Raw genomic sequence first — 21,205 nt, forward strand, 5'->3', positions numbered from 1 at the left:
GAAAATAAAACCAACGACATAGTTCTTTTGGAGGCTTAAATAGTTCCAAGTTTATAAGAAACTGCTTCAGAGTTTCACTTCTAGTTCTTTTACCTCCATCCTCTTTCTTCCTCCACTGTGTCTGAAGAAACTAGTTTTTACTATTAGACTATTTTTATTATTTTCTCCATTCAGGTAATGTCTAGTGAATATTCCTGAACAGATTGATTTTGATCAAGAAAGGACACATTTATTCGGAAAATAGACTCATTTCCTACCTTCCATAAACATTCCATTGAACTTCAAGTCAGGATATAGTACTTATGCTCAGGAAGTGAAATTGGTTCCTGCTGTGCTAAAGGACAAATCAAAAAGTGTGTTCCTTGTGGATGTGAAGCAGTTGTTTCACATAAGGGACAGGATTATGAGTGACAGAACTGTAAGTCGTAGCAGTTGAGGTGTGAAATAGAAAGGCTAACATCAAATCCAGATAATCAGTATAAAACCAGAATTCTGTGCAAATGTCCCTGTGGGAGTAGGATTATCAGGTAAGGAAGAGGCACAGGTAAGCAGGTCAGGTTTTTAAAACAGGAAAAAGGTACAAAGATCTTGCTGTCAAATGAACAAGAGCCTTTACCTGCCTTCCTCTCTAGGCTGGGACCCATAGTATGACTGAATCGGGTATGGTTTGGCAACAGATGATGCTTGCCATACCCTGGCCTTTACCATCGAGTCTTTTGTCTTGTAGAATCCACCCACAGAAGAACATACCTGATGTAATGAATTATTTGATGCTTAGGTTCAGAACAGATTTTGATAATTTTGAAATATCAGCGAGTATTTTAAATTTAAGTTGGCCAATGAGCCTATATTTCAGATTTTATATCCTCTTGGAAGCTATGTTACCCTCATTTTATTGAGGGCCCACTATCTACAGACTACTGAGATAGCTACTGGCTCCAGTACCCTTGAACTAAGGATTATATTCTAGTAGAGTGAGAACAGTTATGTAATCAGAAATTCAATATAGTGTATAAAGAGAACATGGAGGAAAAGTACTAAAAGCCAGTCTACAGCTTCAGAATAGGCTGCTTGAGCATGGTAGCTAAACTAATTGTTTAAGGATGAATGGGATTTAGCCTTGTGAGGAAGAAGGGGAAGCTATTCTAAGTAGAGATAACTTTGTGAACTGGGTATGGAGATGTGTGTGTGTGGTGGCGGGGTGTAGGGTACTTAAAAGCCTCTCCAAAGACTATCGGAAAGGTAATGGCGAGTTAATCAAGGCTTTGATTATGAAAGGTCTTTTATGCTATATTAATGAACTTGGAATTTATCCCAAGACAGTGATTTAAACATAAAGGATATGATATCAAATTTTTGTTCAGGAGACTCTGAGGAGTAGATATTTGAAGAATATAAGACAATATAAGAATATAACACAATTACTTAGAATAGTAATCTAAGCAATAACCTGGGTCAGAACTATAAGCACCCAAAGTAGAGTTTTCTAAAAGGCGGGGGGAGTATTTGTGCCACCAATAATGCAATTATTTCATCATTACTACTTAGTAGGCTTATTATAAGATATTTTTTTAAAGTAAAGTATTGGAAATATATTTAGATAAAGTGAATGACATGTACATGTTGGGTTCTTAAACTAAGTAAGGTATTTGAGGGATCACCCATTGAGCTGTACATGAGAATCAAGCCAAGAATAAATTATAAACTGAACTGAGACAGATGAGCTTGAATTTTGTGCCAGGAAGCAGATGATGGTGGAATAGAATTTTTTTTTTTTCATGAACTGAGTCCATAGAAAGCTTCAGTTACTTGTCTGCATAAAAACTACTACAAAACATCCTCTAATATTCCTGTGATATCCATTTACACCTGTCCTAGTATAACACTTTTAACTTAGATACATAAAATTCTCCAGAAGAAAGTAAGTTTACTTTTACTTTAGTGCTTAAAGATGTCATTTATATCCTATCTGCCATCAGTTTTGTTAAAACCCCAGCTGTCATTCTTCTAGTTGTTCATTCGAATGCAGTGTCTTTTTTATCCCCCTGTGGCTCCTTTAAACTCTTCACTTTGTCTTTTGTTTTAAGTAGTGCTGCTGTGCTCTTACCTAGGTGTTGTTTTCTTTATATTTATCCTACTTGGGATTTGCAAAGCTTCTTGAATCAGTGGCTGAATGTCTTTGATGTGATTTAGAATGTTCTTTGCCGGTATCTCTTCAAATATTGCTTCTGTTTCTATTCTCTCTCCATTACACACATGTTAGAGTTCCATCTACTCTAACTAATCTGTTGTTAACCATATATTGAGTTCATAATTTCATTTATTGCATTTTTTAGTTCTAGAATTCCTATTTTATCATTTCTTAAAAGTTCCATTTCACAGGTGAAATTCTCTATCTGGTTATCTATTTTCTGATTTTAGTCATAGTTATTTTAAATCCGTATCTGCAGTTTTTATTTTTCATTTGGGAGTCTGTTTCTGTTCTTTCATCTTCTTGATTTCTATATTTTCTTCCCATTTCCTGACATAACTGATACTATTTGACTGAGTGCCAGACATTATGCATGGTAAATCATGGAGGCTCTGGATGACGAAAAAATATTATCTTTCTCCAGAGAAAATTTAATTTTCCTCTGGAAGACAGTTAGACTAGTGTTTCTTAAACTTTTTAAACTAGTTCCTTAATAATGAGGCATTTTGTTTCCTAATTACTCACCCATAAAATTGTAATAACTCAGGTATACTGTATATATGTTTATGAATGTCTGTACATCTGTGTTTTCTACACAGAAAGAGTAAGTGTAAATCCTATTTTTTATTAAATACAGGACTAAAAATGACTAAATAAAAATTAAGAGTAAAAATTTAAAAAGCTATTAACAGTTAACTTTACAACTGTCTTTGCAACTTTTAATGTATTGAATTACAGATGCAAATTAGAAGTTTATGTAAATATATAATAACAGTAATACAATCACATTTAAAAAATCATTTAAAACTACTATTTCTCCACTAAAACAATTAAAAGAATTAAATTAATTTCTTAAAATTATTTTAGTGAATTTAATTTTTAACTTTTGCATGATATGAGAAAATAACTTTTAACTTTAGTATCTGCCAGATATCTTTCAGATATTCTTGACATTTGTTCTTTTAAGCCCTTGACATAATTAATGAAGGTTGAATAACTTTTGTAGAATGAAATAATAAAATATAAACAATTTTGATTTAATTTTCAAAGTGCATGTCACATACAAAAGCCCTGAGGATCAAACATGAAAAAAATCTATAAGCTACTCATGTTTTAGACACATGCAAGCTGCCTCTTACAATGACTTCAGTATTGAACAATCAATCAAGAGAAGGTTCTCCAATTATAGCCATCTATTCACCATAGTTTTATAGTACTGATCTTGCATTCATTTTGTGTATCTTCTGTGAATTCAGTGTCAATATTACTCTCGTGATAGTCACGAAAACCAAATGACAGAAAATAAATATTAAAGGATAAGGTTTTGTTGGGTAGAGTTGAGTTTTTGGAGGGCAGTAAACTAGTATTTAAGATTTCCTCTTACTACCAAAAGGATCAATCTTAACTCCCGTGGGGACAGTATTAGCCCTGTTGAGAATGCATGGATTAGAGGGTGATCTTGATCCAGTGAGGCACTGAGATGATTTGAGACTAGTCTTCAGTCTTTGTGAGAGCACACATTTGGGAAGGTTTGCCCTCCTTTCTAGGCTGTACACTTTCAGAACTCCCAACAAAAGACCTGGGGTATTTATTACTGATTCCTCTTTGGCTGGCCCTGAACTCCAATTTTTGCCTCCCCATTATCTTGAGACTGTTGAAAGCTCTGCTTAACTTTGTAGCCTCTTAATTGCTATTTATTTATTTGTTTATCCCTTTATTCATTCATTCATTCATTCATCCATTCTAGGTCACTTGCCTAGTATAGTTTTGGAATCTTCAAATGCCTCAGAGGAAGAAGTCTATATAAAGGAAGGGTCCCCTCCTTGCAGTTCCCTTTTGCCTTCAATCTCAGCCCCCTAGTGCCCTGACTACCTTGGTAATTCTGAAGTTCATCTTCCATCTCCCTCGTATCATGAGCTTGTGAGCCTGTCAAAAGTTTTGAACCCCTACTTTTCTGCTTTCACTCTCAACCCTGCACAGTTTACAAGTTGGCAAATGCCTTGTGGGGAAAAGCAGTGGAGAAAGTTGAATTTTCCTCAGTGTGGTTTTCTTCTCAAGGTCTTCGATCATTACACTATAGCTGCCTTGGTTGCTCTCTGATCCATTCGCTTACTTTTTGTATTTTATCCAGGTTTTATAGTTGTTCACAGTGAGATAGTCTGTTACAAGACACTTTATCATAGCTGGAAGTAGAAGGCTCAATCCAGTGATGTGGATTAGTTAGAGGACTGATTAGTTTCTGACAGGAGAATGAGAACATCTCAAAGCTGGGTAGACAGTTGTAATTAACAAAGGTTGAATGTCGATGTAACTATTATAATTTATGTTGATTTTTTCTCTCAAGATGAGCCTCAAATATTTTTCACGGTGTTATTCATATGCTGCATCTTCATAGAAATCAATGGAGAAGTGGAATTAATGTTAAACGTTTTGCTTTATACACACCTTTAAAATGTGTTGAGTATGTGAAATGAAACTGTTGTCTGGTCAGAGTGATAGCAGTATTTTCATAACCAGCCCTGGAAGGCTAAAGTTTTCTTGAATTGCTTGAAGTGGAACACTGAGAAATAGTGTGTTTATATCTGATATCTTTTTTCTAATAATTTGGGATTGGCTCTGCACTAAGACCTTTCCAATTCTACCATTATTAGTTGCTTTTTTCTTTTCTTTTATGCCTCTGGTCTAATTCTCTGTCAGCAGTCATAAATGGAAGGTTCATTTCATTTTAGTTTTATCCTGTCTCTGTTCCTCAAGTTGCTCCTGAATGCTATTATAAAACTGTTTCGACTCTTCACTTCCTAATATTGTCTCTTTTTTTGTTCTTTTCAAGAAGATGGTAGAGTGTTCCTGGTCAGTCATAAAGTTTTAATGCTGTTGTCTTCTCTTTGAGGCCTGGTTATAGCACGTAATTCCACTGATAAAATATTGTTTTGTGTGTTGTTATGAAAGGCACTGAGAATAGCTTTTGCTCTTTCTTTCTTTGCATCTCTCTATGAAATAAGTCAAGAGTCCAACTTATTTTCTTAGTCAGTGCTTTGCTACTTTTAAAGTAGTTAATGTCTGTGTGTATATCTAATTAAAGTATTTAATAGTTTCGTTATTTATTTATTTATTTTTGCGGTACGCGGGCCTCTCACTGTTGTGGCCCCTCCCATTGCGGAGCACAGGCTCCGGATGCGCAGGCTCAGCAGCCATGGCTCACGGGCCCAGCCGATCCGTGGCACGTGGGATCTTCCCGGACCGGGGCACGAACCCATGTCCCCTGCAACGGCAGGCGGACTCTCAACCACTGCGCCACCAGGGAAGCCCTAGTTTCGTTATTTAAATAAACCAGAGTTGATAGCCTTTTTTCCACGTTCTTTATTAAGTAATTGTAGGTTTTTCTTCATCCCTTCAACATTATAAATTAAGCAGATTAAGCAGTTCCTGTGTTTTAATAGCTCCTGCTCTAGTGGCGTAAACACAATAACAAAGGCACTGTTCTTGGAGCGAGGAGACCAAAGACCCCTAACTGTCTAGAGAAACTGGACAAGGCTGCAGACAGGAGTCAGGACATGTTGCTCCTTTGATCACCTTCTTATAAGAGAGATGGATTATGACAAAAGGTAGAAAGTCAAGGAAAGGAGGTGATTTGAACAAATGCAAAAGTGCTAAAGCCGTTTTAAAGACTGATTGTCCCCTAGTTCTTGGAGAGAATGGACTACAGCTACTGCTGCTGCTTCCTGTACCTGCTTGACCTCTTGGAGTGCGGACTCTGGTGGGAAAGTGATGAGTGCCATGACTGAATATTTGAGTCCCCACTTACATCAAATGTTGAAGCCTCAGTGTGATAATATTTGGAGGCAAGAACTTTGGGAGATAACACAGTCATGAGGGGATCAGGAAATAGGATCAGTACCCTTAGAAGGAGAGACGCCAGAGAGATGCTCTATCCCTTGGCCAAGTAAGGAAACAGCAGGAAGACGACCATCTGCAAACTAGGAAGTGGAATCTTACTAGACACCAGTTCCACCAGCCCTCAGTCTTGGTCTTCCCAGCCTCCAGAACTGTGAGAAAGAAATGTCTGTTGTTTAAGTCACCTAGTCTTTGTTTTGTTATATAGCAGCCTGAGATGATTGACAGTGAGCAATAACAAAAGATATCCTCACAAAAGGAGAAAGATCAAAGAAGGGAAGGGACAGTTGCTGAAGGAGGGTGTTGGTCCAGAATCCTTCTGAGGTGTCTGGGAGTAAAAAACAGACTGGCCTACAGAATGGAGTCTTTCCCTCTTGAGAAATATCCATTCTACTAAGTCACAATCTAATTAACAGGGTGTTTGTTTGAGGAGGGTAGGTGTGTATGCAGAAGAGATACTGGTAAAAATTGGGTCTAATTCTTTGTTGTTCAGAGATTTTACAGCTCTCATCATTAGCATTCCCTTTGCTGTATCTATTCCATCATCCACTTAGATGGTGAAACAGACGAGTTGAGTTTGAACCTCAAATTTCATTTTTAGTATAGAAAATGAAAACTTTTATAGAATTCTATGACAATGTGAGAGAAGAATGGAAGAAAATCTGCTTATTCACCTTTTTGTACTTTAATCAAAATAAGAGGTGACCTAAGTTTCTATACATGCAAAAAACTGTAGAATTTTTAAAAATATATATGCTTATAGCCATTGAAATTAGTAGAGATGCACAAAACTTTGTTTCCTAGAAAACCAGAAAAATGATAATTTCTAATTAGAATCAAGAACTTCTGACATGGTGTAAAATTTGTGTTCCTTGTTTTTTTAGATTACAAGCCTGCTCCACTGTTAATGTCATCCCTGCTAGGATACTAGAAAGTGTCACAAGCTTATCTTCTATTTGCTTTTATTCAATGTATTTCTAAGATGAACCTCGATATTTGTCTGTAGGCTTTATTCTAGATTTTAAAAATCTAGTGAGAAACATGCATTCTGCTCTTTTCGTCTTAATATCCAACTCTCTGACATAGGCTGAAATCTCAGTACCAAGTGTCGATGATTATCTGTTTTTATTCAAGACAGAGTTTTTTTGAAAGGCATTGGTCCTTTTAATAGCATTTTCTATTACCATGTGTAAACCAAAAGCCTCCAAAACATTTTTTCTCTAGAACTGTAGTCTCAAATATAAGTTCTCTCTGTTAACTTTTCCCATTCTCTCCCCTGTCCCCCCAGATGTCCCCTTCAGTTCATTTCAACAACAGAAGTAATGTTTTCTCACGTGTCTCTGTAGTAACTTTGATTGACTTCTAATGTAGAGCCCTAACAATTTACTGCCCTTTCTTGTTTTGGAGCCTGTTTACCACCCTTTCCCAAGACTATATGTTCTTTGAAAGCAGAGGCTATATGGCATTCATCACACTGATGTATAGTGAGTAGTGTGGTTGGCACTTGATTAATTCACTCCTTTCCTTTCTCCTCATCCAAAATCTTTCTTGGGGAGAGGTTTGAAGCAAACCAAACTATACAAATGGAGGCAAAGTAATGACAAATTATTTTTCTAGGTCAAAAGTCAATGTATAAAACCTTTTTAAGAGCAGTGTTTTACATTGTTCCTTTTTTGATGCAGACAAATGGTAAGGACATGAAAAACAACACTCTGATCGTCCACCTGTGGTGGCTTCTGACTCGGTATCCACTGAGAAGACATGCATGGCTTTCCTGGGATGTATGAATAAAGACCGGGTGTATGTGAAAGACCACATGGTCGGACTTTAGGGAGAGGGGCTGCAGTGAGAAAAGAAGATGGAATCTTAAAATGATAGATGCATAAAAAATAATTCTTGTAGTTGATTAACAACTTTATTTCCTTCTGTTGAATTAACTGTAATGCCTAAATCCCGGTTGAGCCTTTGACTGTTCTAGGGGTTGCCATCCCAAGCTTGAAGATTGTTGTGTGGGTGAGTCTTTCATTTCTCTACGAGAGTTTATATGTACAGTAGGGGTAATTAAAATGCTGGGAACTTTCTAATCGTGTAGAAATAATGGGGAAAATGCATCATGTAGGTAATCCACATGAAGCATTTCTAGAGTCTTAGCAGACTGACTAAATAGAAAGTGATATTACTTATTTATGCTAAGACACATAGAAGTCTTTTCAAAGCATACAATCCAATGTTAAATCCAGGCCACCATCGGAACAGATCAAATCAATCTAAGAGAGGGGCTCTCACAAGGAAAAGAAGTCAGCAAAGTACTGTACCCCACGCTGATAGGACAGTCACTGCCTGTGATTCCCGTGGTTCCATACAGTTTTTCTTCAGACCTTCCACTGTTGCCTCATCCACTACCCATTTCTTTTTCCTTCCTGCAATCTACTTCATTTTATCAGTTTTTCAATTATTTTCTCATTATTTCTCTCCATCACCTCACTTTTGATTTCCTGTTTCTTTAAACCTGTTTTCACCCTTCCATGTTATTCCTTTATTTCCCTCTCCAACCATTGAACTAAGTCTCCTCTGTGACTGTTCTGTAATATGGCCAATCTTAGGACTGCATCACAATCCATGAGCAAAGAAATCCCAGCAACTCCTTTTTTCAGAAATCAGATAAGAAGCAGGACCCAGTGCAAAGAAATCTGTTAGGCTTGCTCCAAGGTCCTTACTCCAGATCTCTCTTCTTTGTCAGGTGGCTTCTTCACCTCCCTGGGAAGTGTCCTCTGTTCCTGAAGCAATGGCTCAGAAAGAACAAGACCAAACTCCCCCCACATCCCAGTTACACTCTTTTAAAGGAGAAGCGAGATATGCATCAATGGCTTTTTCAGAACCTCTAAAACTGCGTTTTGTTTCAGGATAGCTGTTTAAATATCAGCTTGGAAATGCCAGGCCTTTCCTAAGGACACGGCGGTGAAGGATTATAAAGCAGAACAAGATGGCGATACATCTTCAGTCATGCTACTTGAAAAAAATAAATCATGCTTTATGGATCTAAACTTAGCCTTTCCAAATACACATGTCTGCAGACACTGGTGATTAATAGATGACACCGAAGCCCGGCACCACAGGGCCTGATTAATGGCGGTGACATCATGACTTTTAAATATGCTATTAATGCCGGCTCATATGACAAATGCAGATGCGGCACGTGGATTTTCATAGCATTTGCATAGATGCAGAAAACAATTTTTTGATGACCTTTCCCCTTAGATTAATCACTGATATGTAAGGCAGCACCTGAGGACAGTGAGCTCTTCCTCTCCTGGCTTCTTTGGAGGAGATCTTAAGTTGTTCTAGTGGTGTTGGAGTGACCCTTTTCACACCCTTAGGCTGACTCTAGGATACAAATTTTTCTATAGGATTCCCAACAGTGGTTGCTCTCCCAGAAAGTTAGTATCCTTGGAACGTGAGTGCTTGTACCGCACAAATTAAGTCAAACATGCTACGTGTTCTCTAGTTCATTGTCTTTCTCTATGCTTCCTTGTCCCAGAGAGGAAAGAGGGAATAGGGGGAAATCATTACTCCCATGTTACCAACCAAGAGGAAAGTTCCCCAGCCTGTTCTTACTGAGTTGTAGGGTGTGGATTGTTAACTTTGAACTCCTTACGGGATATGGACTTAGCTCTTCCTAGAGATCCTTACCAGGGAACCTAGGACTCAAGTTCAAGTATTCCTTCCCCACTCAGATACATAATCAAATGGTATATCTGCAGATTGCATGCATGTGCCCACACGCAGCAGTCAGGTTCCTAAAAACTTGTATCTCATTCTATAATGGGGTAAAGAATACTGTTTGTTAAGTAGCTTCCTCAGTAGCAGATGATTACCTCCATCATCAATAAACCTCACAGTTCCCTCAAGGTAGGTATGATCATCCCCATTTTTCTATGGAAAATGTGGCATCCTGAGAAAGTATTTGCTGTAGGATCCAGATATAGGAAATAGTAAAGCTGGGATTCATCTCTAGATTTGTCTGACTTTCCCAATATGCCTTATTATTTTTGCTTTTTCGTGCAGAATATATGTGAAATTGAAATGATATTATATGATCCATCTGAATTCCTGAGTCATCAGCTGGGTGGTTCACCCTGTTTCCAAAGCCTGGGTCAGGGTCAAGGATATATTTCTGACACCATGATCTCCAAGATCTTGTTTAGCTCTAACATTCTGTAGTTCTATGTGCATTTCTCTTAGTGAATACTATGTCGTGACCTTTCTCTCACCCTGCTGACCTTGTCTTTCACCTCCTGCTCAACCTTTAACTGGCTGCTTCCATTACCTAGGTGCACTCTTCAGTTTGACTACAGGACACACGTTATTTTAAGGAAAAAATAATTGGCTTCTAACTGCAAGTGTAGTAATTGGCATTCACTACAGCCTTTGCCAATTGGGATAGTTGTGACCTGATAAGCTGAGGATCCTGCCCTCTGACTCTGGAGAAGAACAAAAAGCCTGGCAGAGAGATTGTTTCTATGCAAAAACTCTACCTTGTAGGGACAGAAACAGGAGGCAGGGTCGGAAGGAGTATATACAGCCTAAAATGCAAGAAATTGAATTTTGCCTCAAAGGATTTAGCATTTCACATCCTCTTCCTAAACTTCTTGAATATTAGCAGACCCCCAATGGTACTCACAAACACAAAATGCTAAAAATGAACTTAGCGATAGTTCAATCTACCTATGTCACTTTTGATGAAGAAACTGATGTCTAGTAAAGTTGTAGCAACAACAGAAAATCAAAGCCCTAATGACACCTGTACATCTCAGCCTCTTTTTAAATCACAGGTGAAATATTGTAAATTAAGTCATATAAATTTAGCACTAAAAAGTAGCTCTAGTAAGCTCTCCTAGCAATTTCAGTAAAACTTCATACCTGCTCTTTAGCAAAAATGGATGAAATATCAATTTTTTCATATTCTAAGAATATGAATATGAATATCCCGTGGCATTTCTAATTCTATTGTTTAAAAATACTGTTGTCTGTCTAGAAATATCTGTCTAGAAATATCATTACTTGATGTTTTGTTCCAGAAGAGTAGCTTGCCATTTTAGGCGTTTGTTTTCTGGGCTCTCTCTTACAGAGGCAAAATAAAAGTTCTTCATTGCCAGAGAGTTGCTAAGGAACCACTGCTTCTTAGTAAGTATTGACCAGGAAGAAAAGGGGCGATCCTAGGACTCCCTTTAAATATCTTCTGCCTGGCTTTCATTTTTTTTTCTCCCCACTTTCTGGTCTGTAAACAAAAACAGAAAAATGAAGAGAGAAAGATATAACCTTGATTTGGGAGGAAGACTGGCAAGCAGGAGCAAGAGCCCTCTCCTAGTGGAGAGTGAAGTGGAAGACAGTTGATGCAACTGAGAACTCAGGGACAAGTTTAAAAGCACATTTAAAACAATAAAGCATCTGTGAAACAATTGAATGAGTGGTGCTAAGGTTCGGAGGCTTGGAGTCAGGACTGGTGTACTGCAACTTGGAATTTTTCTGACCCCTCTATTTCTCCTGCACCCTGCTTGCCGTCTGTTAGCAAAGGGACTTGGCTTTAACTTCCAAATGTATCCTGGACCTGGTTTCTCACCACCCCTACCACTGACCCACCTGGTCCCAGGCACCATCACCTCTCACTGTGATTGTTACAGTGCCTCCTAACTGGTCTCTGCTTCCACATTTGCCTCATGTAGTCTAGTCCAGGGGTTGGCAAGTTTTTCCGTAGAGAACTACAAGTAAATATTTTAGGCCTTTTGGGGCCAAGTGATCTTCGTCACAATTACTCCACTGTATCACGATAGCATGAAAATAGCAATAGACAATAGATGAATGAGCATGGCTGCATTCCAAAAAACGTTGACCAAAATACTGAAATTTAACTTCCATGTTATTTCCACATGCCATGGAATATTATTCTTCATTTGATTTTTCTTTGGTCAACCACTTAGAAACATAGAAAACATTCTTAGCTTGAAGGTGATACAAAACAGGCAGCAGGCCAGAGTGATCTTGTTAAATAACAAATAAGTTCCTATTATACCTCTACTCCAGACACCCTCATGCCTCAATATCTCATCTAAAGACCAAAGTATTTATCATGTCCCATGAGGTCCTATGTGATCTGTCTTGTTGACTGTCTGACCTCATCTACTGGTAGCCTTTCCTGACTGTGCTCCAGCCAAACTCTCTCCCTGCTCTTAAATTCATCCGTCATGCTTCCCCTTGGGCCTTTCTGGTTTTTGTCCGCTTTGCTTGGAGTACTCTTCTTCCAGGTATCCCCTTGGTTTGCTCCTTACCTCCTTCAAACCTTTTTCAAAAAGCCCTCTCCCAGTCACCTTTATTCAAAGTTGTGAACTCACTCTTTGAAGAGAATCTTGTTCCCAACTTCCCTTTCTCTTTCATGGCAATCCCCTTCTAAGATACTCTAAATTTACTTAAATTATTGTCTGTTTCCACCCGGTGGAATTATAAGATGACGTTTATAATCTTAATGAGGACAGGCATCTTTACCTATTTGTTTGGTTTCTATAGGCCTAAATCTGGAACACATTGAATACATTCAATAAATACTTGAATCGTTGTTGAATCAATTCCAGTAAACAAGACCTACTGCTGAATTCTAGAATATGGATCTAAAGAACCTTCTCTAGCTTCTGCCTCAGGTGGCAATTCGTCCTAGAATTTGGTGGTGGAGTTTGGATTGAACAGCTGTGAAGAGGCCCAGCATATGTAAAGGGAAAGGGATGAAGATGCTGGGTCTCAGATTTTGCAACCTGATTGCATTTTGAGGGCTTAGACCACAAACATAACACTTGCCCAACAGTCATTCCTTCAACTGAATAGATTTAATAGCATCCATTTGTTTGATTTGCACATGTACAGTATTGACATCACCTGCACAGCACACAGGAAGCTGTTCCAAGCCAGCCGGTCCCTGATGCATCACTTTATAGGGCATGGATACTGCTCAGGGCACCACTGTTGACTCTGTGGTGACAGGTGCTCTTGCTGCCGTAGGCAAAGGGGCGGGCAAACCAAGCCATTTTTTAGTTGGTTTCACAAATGAAATGAACTTGATGTGGTCCATGCAGTTTCTCCACACGTGACCGTATTTATCTTATTTGTCACTGCACGAGGAGAGAGAGGGCATCCTTTGCACCACCATAGGAATCTAGTCTCCAAGTCTGTAATGGCTATACACTTCATAGATTATCTAAGGTTTCATAGGGTTCCACAGTTCCATTACCATTAATTTAATACTTTAACAAAATAGTAAAAGAAAGGAAGTATCCCTTCACATATGCACTATTTTCTAGAAATCATTAGTACTAATGTTGAATATGTTCAGGGCTGTGGACATGGAAGCAGAGATTTTGCTTTAAGTACCAGTTCTGCCGTATTCTTCATGATTTGAAAATACTATTTAATATAAATAGTGATGATGATAATATTCACATTTATCAGAACTTTATTATATGCAAAGTACTTTTAATGAATTATTTCCTTTCATCAACTATCTGGGTTCTGTACTCTTATCCTTATTTCACAGGTGAGGAAACAGTCTAGATTAAGCAACTTGCCAAGATCACATAGCTTGTAAGGGTGAGAATATAGATTCCAGCACAGCCCTACCTGACATCAGAACCCACACTCTTAATTGCTTTCTTATAGCGACACTCCAAGAACTTTTGACACTCTAAGCTATGTGCCAGTCTCTATATTGACTCTTATTTATTAAAAAAAAATGAATAATAATTTTCTCTTACATTAGGTTATTGGTTTAATTAATATATTGAAGTGGGTTTTGCTATTATTGTTTGGGTGTGTATGTGTGTGTGATAAATATGAGGTACTGTGTATGTGTACATGTGGGAGGTATTTCATCACTGCCATTTAGGGGAGGATGTGGACACTTATTCCATGCCACAGACCCTGACACGGAAAACCTTTTTCTCTAGGCTCTTTATAAAGCATTGATGCAATAAGGCATCAATTTCTTTTCACTTCCTTTTACTTCTCAAGAGAGCATGGGCATCTGTGTCACTTTGCAGTGGGCTATTTATTCAATTTTACTTATTCTTTTAACTATATGTCATGGATCCTCAAATGACGAGTACATGTTATATTTAGCTAATTTTTGTATACATCTTGTGCACCCCCTCCTCAATACACACACACTCATTTTTAAAAGGAGCCACTCTAGTAAAAATAGCACCCAAGTGGGTGGTTATTTTTAATTTGTACCCCTCACAGCCACCTTATTCATAAAATGATCCAAATTTCTTTAGGTAACTGGAAAAAATGTTCCTATGAACAGATGGTACAAGTCTCCCCACCACGCTGTTCACCCCACCTGTAGCCCCAGCCTTCCTGTCCACGTTCCTGATAGGATGGACTTCAGAAGCATTCCTTCTAATCTAGTAGATCATCCCCTCATAACAGCCTTACAGGGGCTGACACCAAGCAGAGCTATGTAGGCAAAATGTGTCGTGAGCACCACGCTCCTCTGATGTCCCGTTGCCCCAAGCATTCTCACTGTGACACTTCAGATTTTTCTCCATACGTGTTTGCTTTCCGTGTCCTCAGGGTCTTGTACTCTGTAACTCTCGCTGGTTGTAACTAATCTCTTCTTTTTAAAAGGTTGGCTAATTGAAAGCTTCCTTCTCAGAGGACAGTGACCCAGTCCACCTAATATTTGAGGGATCTGAAAGATGTGAGAGACCACGGAGGGTAACATCTTTGATTGGACATGACTTGGTTTCTCCTCCATGAGTAGGACTGTTGATGGCCTCATCTAACTCATATTCTGTAGCCATTGAGTAAATAACCATAATAATTATATGCAGAACTCTATTTACCAAGTTTCTGATAAAGTCCTTGTGTGCAGTTTCTCACTGAATTCTCACCAATATTGGTAAGCTACCTTTAGAGTCACCATCATTGTACGATTTCTTGTAGAAACTGGGGATTGTCTACATTAAGAAAATTCAAACAGCCAATAAGGAATAAAGCCCAGATTGATGTGAAAAATAAATGTCTAAAGAAGGAAATCAACTTGTGACAAATAAATGGAAGTAATTGAGGCAGAGGAGAGTTTGCTTACATTATTTCCTTTGCCCAGAATTGTCTTCTCTCCCACATCATTCCCTGTATCCACCTGCAAAGTTACCATCTCTTGTGGCCTGGTTTCTGGCTCTCACTCTCCCTCCCACTACTGTGTCTCCACAGGGACTCTGTCCTCATCGATTTTAACCCACTCACCACCTGTGTCCAAAAAGATTACTTAGGTATCTCTGAGCAACAGAACTTGAGTTCCTTGCAAGGTAGAAATAAGCCGCCTCATTTTTATCCCCCCCTTTACAGCACTTTTGCTCTCTAAAACTTTGAATGAGTGAAAGAAATCCTAGCAAAATGGATTTTAAAATACAGACAAAGACATAATGGAATTGCCCGCTTATACTTAAGCCAGAATGCCAGGATTAAAGAGGGTCAGATGTCATGTGACCTTAAGTGTCTAGTAATGATTATCGAAAGGCATTTTAGCAAAGAAAAGGCTTTTATGATATATAAGATTGCAAGTTTTTTGTTCTGCTGTGTCATTACTGATAAAATTGTATCACGCTTTACAGGAGCAATCAATTCCATTTCTGTTGCTGCCCAGTGGGCTGCTGCAGTTCTTAAGCTGACCTCTCATTAGGACCTCTTCAGATAAACTTGCAAAGTGTCTGATGATTAGATCGGGAGGCTGGTTTCAAGCGTTCTATTTTTATCTCGATTGCTTCCTTTATTGTGTCACCTTGGACAAAACCCTTCATCCAGGTTTACATGTAAGGTTTTCCACTTAAAAACCATGTCTCATGATAAATTCTCATCCAGACAGTAGAAAGCAATCTTCCTAAGAGCTTTACTTAATTGGTTTCCATCCACACATGAACTTCCAAGACTGTACTTACATATCCCATCATGCAATATGGCCTCCATAATTCTCTGCCTCTCAGGAAGGTGCCTGTCTCTGGTAATTTGTTTGTGGCTGCCAAGTTCATACACTGATGCTTACTCATTATTCCCTGTGCTCCCACCCTGTTAAGCAGACAGCAGTGCATGGCTTGCTAGGAATATGGGTTAGCCCTAAAAAAGTAACTATAAAAATAACTACATCACTATTTTCACCTCAGAGGAAATACATTTCCACTTTACCTTAAGGAAGAGGCAGACCGTCTATTCATTCTAAATTCATGTAATAATCACACAATAAGTGATGATGGAGACTACAACATTGAAGGAAGAAACAGTCCCTGCATTTAATGAGAGAGTAGTCTAGTGGATACATAAGAAATTATAATTTGTGCGAGAAAGGCATGAGTGCTATGACAGAGTCACTCGAGGGTTCAGGAGATTTCTCTAACACCTAAGGGGTGTTTTAAGAAAATATTGACTTAGAATTAGGCTTTGAAAGAATATAATTTGACCAAGCAGGTAGAAAAGTTATCCAGACAGATGGTTGAGATTAGATCTTAGAATACCTTTTTAATAGACCAAGGGATTGAAAACATACTTGGTAGACATTAGGAAGCCAATGCATGTGTTTGAGAATAGTATGATCTGAGCTATAGTTAAGGAAATGTATGTACAGTATCTTATTTTGGTCAAATTTATAAACAGGGAGATCTTGAAAGCAGGAAGATGAATTATTAAATGATTGAAATAATCTAGTGATAGTTCATAAGACCTGAATTTGGGTGATTGACTTGGGACTGATGAATTAGTGAGGGACTCCAGGTAGGTGGGAACATGGTGACTCATTGAATGGAGGAAGTAAAGAGCAAGGGTCAAGGATGACTCAGGGTATGGTCCTGCGTGATGGGTGGTTAGTGGTAGTAAACTTCTAATAGCAAATCTATGAGAGGTAATTGCTTCACTTTGACCTATACTACCCATTTGGGCATCAGAAACATGCAGGTATTGCCAAAGAGCTGGTAGGTAGTGAAAACATAATGCAATTTTTTTAACTTCTGTAAAACCTGTGGCAATTAGAGCCCATCTCTGAATTTATACAAATAGCCTCTGCTGTAAAATCTTCCAGAACTGCTTTCCAAAATCTCTTATGTTTTTCCTCTAAACAATTTAAACAATGTACTTTAAAGTTTTTTTTTAAAGATAGGTTTAAATAAGCTTCATGACATGTATATATAGACTTTAAAGCCTGGAGAGAAAATGAGAAATCACCTAACTTAAAGTTTTATTTTGAAGTTGAGGGAACTGAGGCCTGGAGAGGTAAAGAAAAGTAAATGCCTACAGTCACTCAGTGACAGAAATTAGCTCATGGCTCCTAACTTCAAGCCTTATGTTCTTTTAGGAATACACGTATTGGATTTAACCATACTTCATTAACTGTAATTTTTTTTAATTTAATTTTATTTATTTATTTTATACAGCAGGTTCTTACTAGTTATCTATTTTATACATATTAGTCATAACTGTAATTTCTAAAGGTCAAAAATTTTAGACTATCAGAAACTACAATCTAATAACAGAACATTTGACAGAGAGTAAAATATGTGACTACTTGTATATCAGGCTGGAATTTCTCTAATAAGAACTGGTTCAGCCGTATACCTAGTTAGGGAGTAATTTCAGTCACAAGTCGTGGGCACAAATTAAAGTCTTTATTAGAAATCTGGAAAAACAATAAACAACCTTGATGGTACATTTATTTGAAGGACACTGAACAGGAAGGTGTGACAAACACACTGAAGCTTGAGAAAGCACAAATTGTTTAGGGTCCTAGACCCAAAATCCTAGAATCAAATTTTTAAAAATCAAGCCAATGCATTTGGGAAACATCATGTTTTACTCTTTGGTCTGTGAGCCACAGGAAGATTGACATCTGCTCTAGAAAAAAAGGCAAAATATATAGTGTTGTATAAATGTGTTAATAGTCTTGTTCAGAAGGCAGTGGGGTGGGTCCCCAAGTCACTAGGTGGTTAGGACTTTGTTATTTGGGACACTACCAGCCAAAGAAATGGCAGGAAGCAGTAGATTCTGACATCAAAACTGAAAACAGGGGCCAGAGGCTAAAGGATTGAGGGGCCAAACAGTTGTGGCTTCATGATAAAGACTTGAAGAGTCTGACGTTTGCCTAATGAAATATTTATGCCCTTGATGGATAGAAGTACTACTTGTTTCTGGATAAACATACATCTGTATGGCGTGTGTCTGTATAATATATATATATATATATGCATTAGAGAGAGAGAGAGGGAGAGAGAGAGAAATATGCTGAGGGTGAGCATGTACGAGAGAAGCTTGCTTTTCTTACATATGTGTATAAATATTATACATGTAGAAAAGAAAACACTGTTCGTTCATTCATTCGATGAACATTTATTATGGACCTAATTGGTACATTTTTGTCTCATTTAATCCTAAAAGAAACAAACGCAAATTAACCGAACTAAGAACCTGGGAGGTATGTGTGCTGATATTACAGATCAGAAAAGTTGAGTCTCACAGAGAAGTGAAGGCTACAACTTCACATGCCTGTGAAGGACAGAGCCTTTCTTTCATAACTCCTTTCCACTGAGTCATGTCCAAAATGGAGTTCCCTGACTCTTCAAAGAGAATAGAATATGTTGTAGTCAAACACAGCATAAACCACTGGGAAGTCATGGGGTGAAAGGAGCATAGCCTGGGGCTAGTTAAAGAGGGTAATCATGCAGTGCTTTGTTATAAGAGCCTTAGAACAGTCCTGTCCTGTTAAAACTTTGCATCTCAATGGAAAAGGAGAGCTCCTCAAGCAGGGAGAAAATAAGATGCTGCTTCCATTCTTCCAAGAAGTAAGGATCACTCTTAGAATTGCACTTGGTGCAGGGGCACAAACACTACACCGGGGATCAGGGGATTAGGAGACCAGTGTATTCGTACTGGCCATACCAGTCATCAACTGTGTGACCCTGGATGTATCTTTTCATCTCTTTGAGACTCGATGACTTCATCAAGGAGATTGGACTGAAAGAATTTTAAGGTCCTTCTTAGATTTAAGATGCAGAGTTCAAGAGCAAGAATATATTCTCCTTGTTGAGTCTTTTCAAGTCTTGATGAAGCTGATGCTGGAAAGAAGATGCTGATAATGAGCAGTTCTTTTCTGTGGCTACCCCGTACCTGCCCATTCGTATGTAGGTGTGCAGATTGCTACCCGCTCCTAACTACGTCTCTGTGTCTCAGTGAGGAGCAGACCACCTCCACAGATGGAGAGGAATATAGTGTAAACTAGCTTTCCCAGCATCCTTTGCAGCTGGGGTATAAGCCTAGGACCAACCCTTTGACAATCAATTGTCCTAGGGCCACTTGGTTATGGTTTTGGATTAGACACTTAAAAGAAGGAAGTGGTGCAAGTTCTCTCTGTCTGGGGGTAGTCTTTTTTCCCTATCAGAACCAGTTCTAAGATGTTATTTGGGCATTTTTTTCCCAGGAAATTTTGAAACTTGTTCTCTAGCCCTATCATCCATTCTGTGAGCTGCTGAATTTACTTTTAATAAATCACCAGACCTTGTCCTTCAAGGCTTTCTTTAAGTTTTGTCATTTACTTCTTGTACATCATTTGAACATTTACACCCTTAGAACTTGTATAATCTCACTTTTTTTGACAGGCATATTGCTAATACTTAATTTTATCCTGTTCTTATTGTTATCTAAATAAGCAATTAGACTTTTCATTCTGGAGGACAAGTTTGGGGTTTTTTTTTCCTATGGTATCTAAGAAGATGCTTTTTATTGATACATTTATGCCTCAAGTGTTAGCACCTCTATCACTTAATGATCTTCAATCAGGGAACTGGAGGCAATAGAAGGCAATAGAAGTGAATTTCCTGAATCTTCTTTTTTTTTTTTTTTTTTTTTTTTTTTTTGTGGTACGGGGGCCTCTCAACTGTTGTGGCCCCTCCCGCTGCAGAGCACAGGCTCCGGACGTGCAGGCTCAGCGGCCATGGCTCACGGGCCCAGCCGCTCCGCGGCACGTGGGATCCTCCCGGACCGGGGCACGAACCCGCGTTCCCTGCATCGGCAGGCGGACTCTCAACCACTGCGCCACCAGGGAAGCCCCTGAATCTTCTTTTTGAACTGATGGGTCCCTTTGTCATAATCCTCATTTCCAAAACTGCCCTCAGCTCTTGCTACCACATTTTGCTCTTTTGACCTTTGAATCTCAGTTGTCCCCTATAAAATAGCAAAGATTGGACAATAAAACTAATTATGACCGTACTTGATAGAGAAAAGCCTCATCAGCATATTTTAAACAGAAGCAGATAAGTTGATCATAGAAAAAAGGAATCACGGCAAAATGAAAAAAGTGACTCCAGGGAACCTCTTAAAGAAAATATATTTATGTAACTTGACTCATTGAAAAGGGTAGCTGGGTAAAATGTTTCAAATTGATATATAAACATTTAAATGCTAAAATGAAATAAAATAAATCTACTACCCTACACAATGGGGCAGAGATACTCACAGAGGAAATAAAATGTCTACAATGCAACAGCCAATGGATTGGGATTCAGTCTCTCCACAAACTGGAAGAATAGGATGAAAGATGTGCTGTGCATTTCCACACTACCTTTCCCTGATAAATTTCTCCCCATCATCAGAATTCTTAGACCACGCCATAAAGAAGCTGCTTCTGATCCTGAGTTATAGCGGGCGACTCTAAGGCACATAGAGATTGTTATCTGACTAAATTCATGTCCGAGTGGATCCAAGATATCCTGACCCTAAGGTCTACTATGTGTCCACGAGGATTATCTGCCTTTCTCAGGTGGGTATCTAGAGACAATGTATTGTGTAGCCATGATCCCTACCCTGGAGGAGTTAGCAACTTAATGTGACAGGCAGGAGCAACATACAAAAATCTCTCTATTATCCACACCAGGGAGAGACAGCGAAACTGGCACATGTAGAAGAAACTCTAGGTCTGCCTCGACATCTGTCTCTGTGTGTATTTTTGTTAGTTAACACACTCATACTCATAGGATTCGTCTGGAATGTTTTCAAAACCAAAATGAACTTTGAACATAATTTTAGAAGCCAGTGAGAGAT

This window comes from Lagenorhynchus albirostris, chromosome 5, assembly GCF_949774975.1.
Source record: "Lagenorhynchus albirostris chromosome 5, mLagAlb1.1, whole genome shotgun sequence".
NCBI lineage: Eukaryota > Metazoa > Chordata > Mammalia > Artiodactyla > Delphinidae > Lagenorhynchus > Lagenorhynchus albirostris.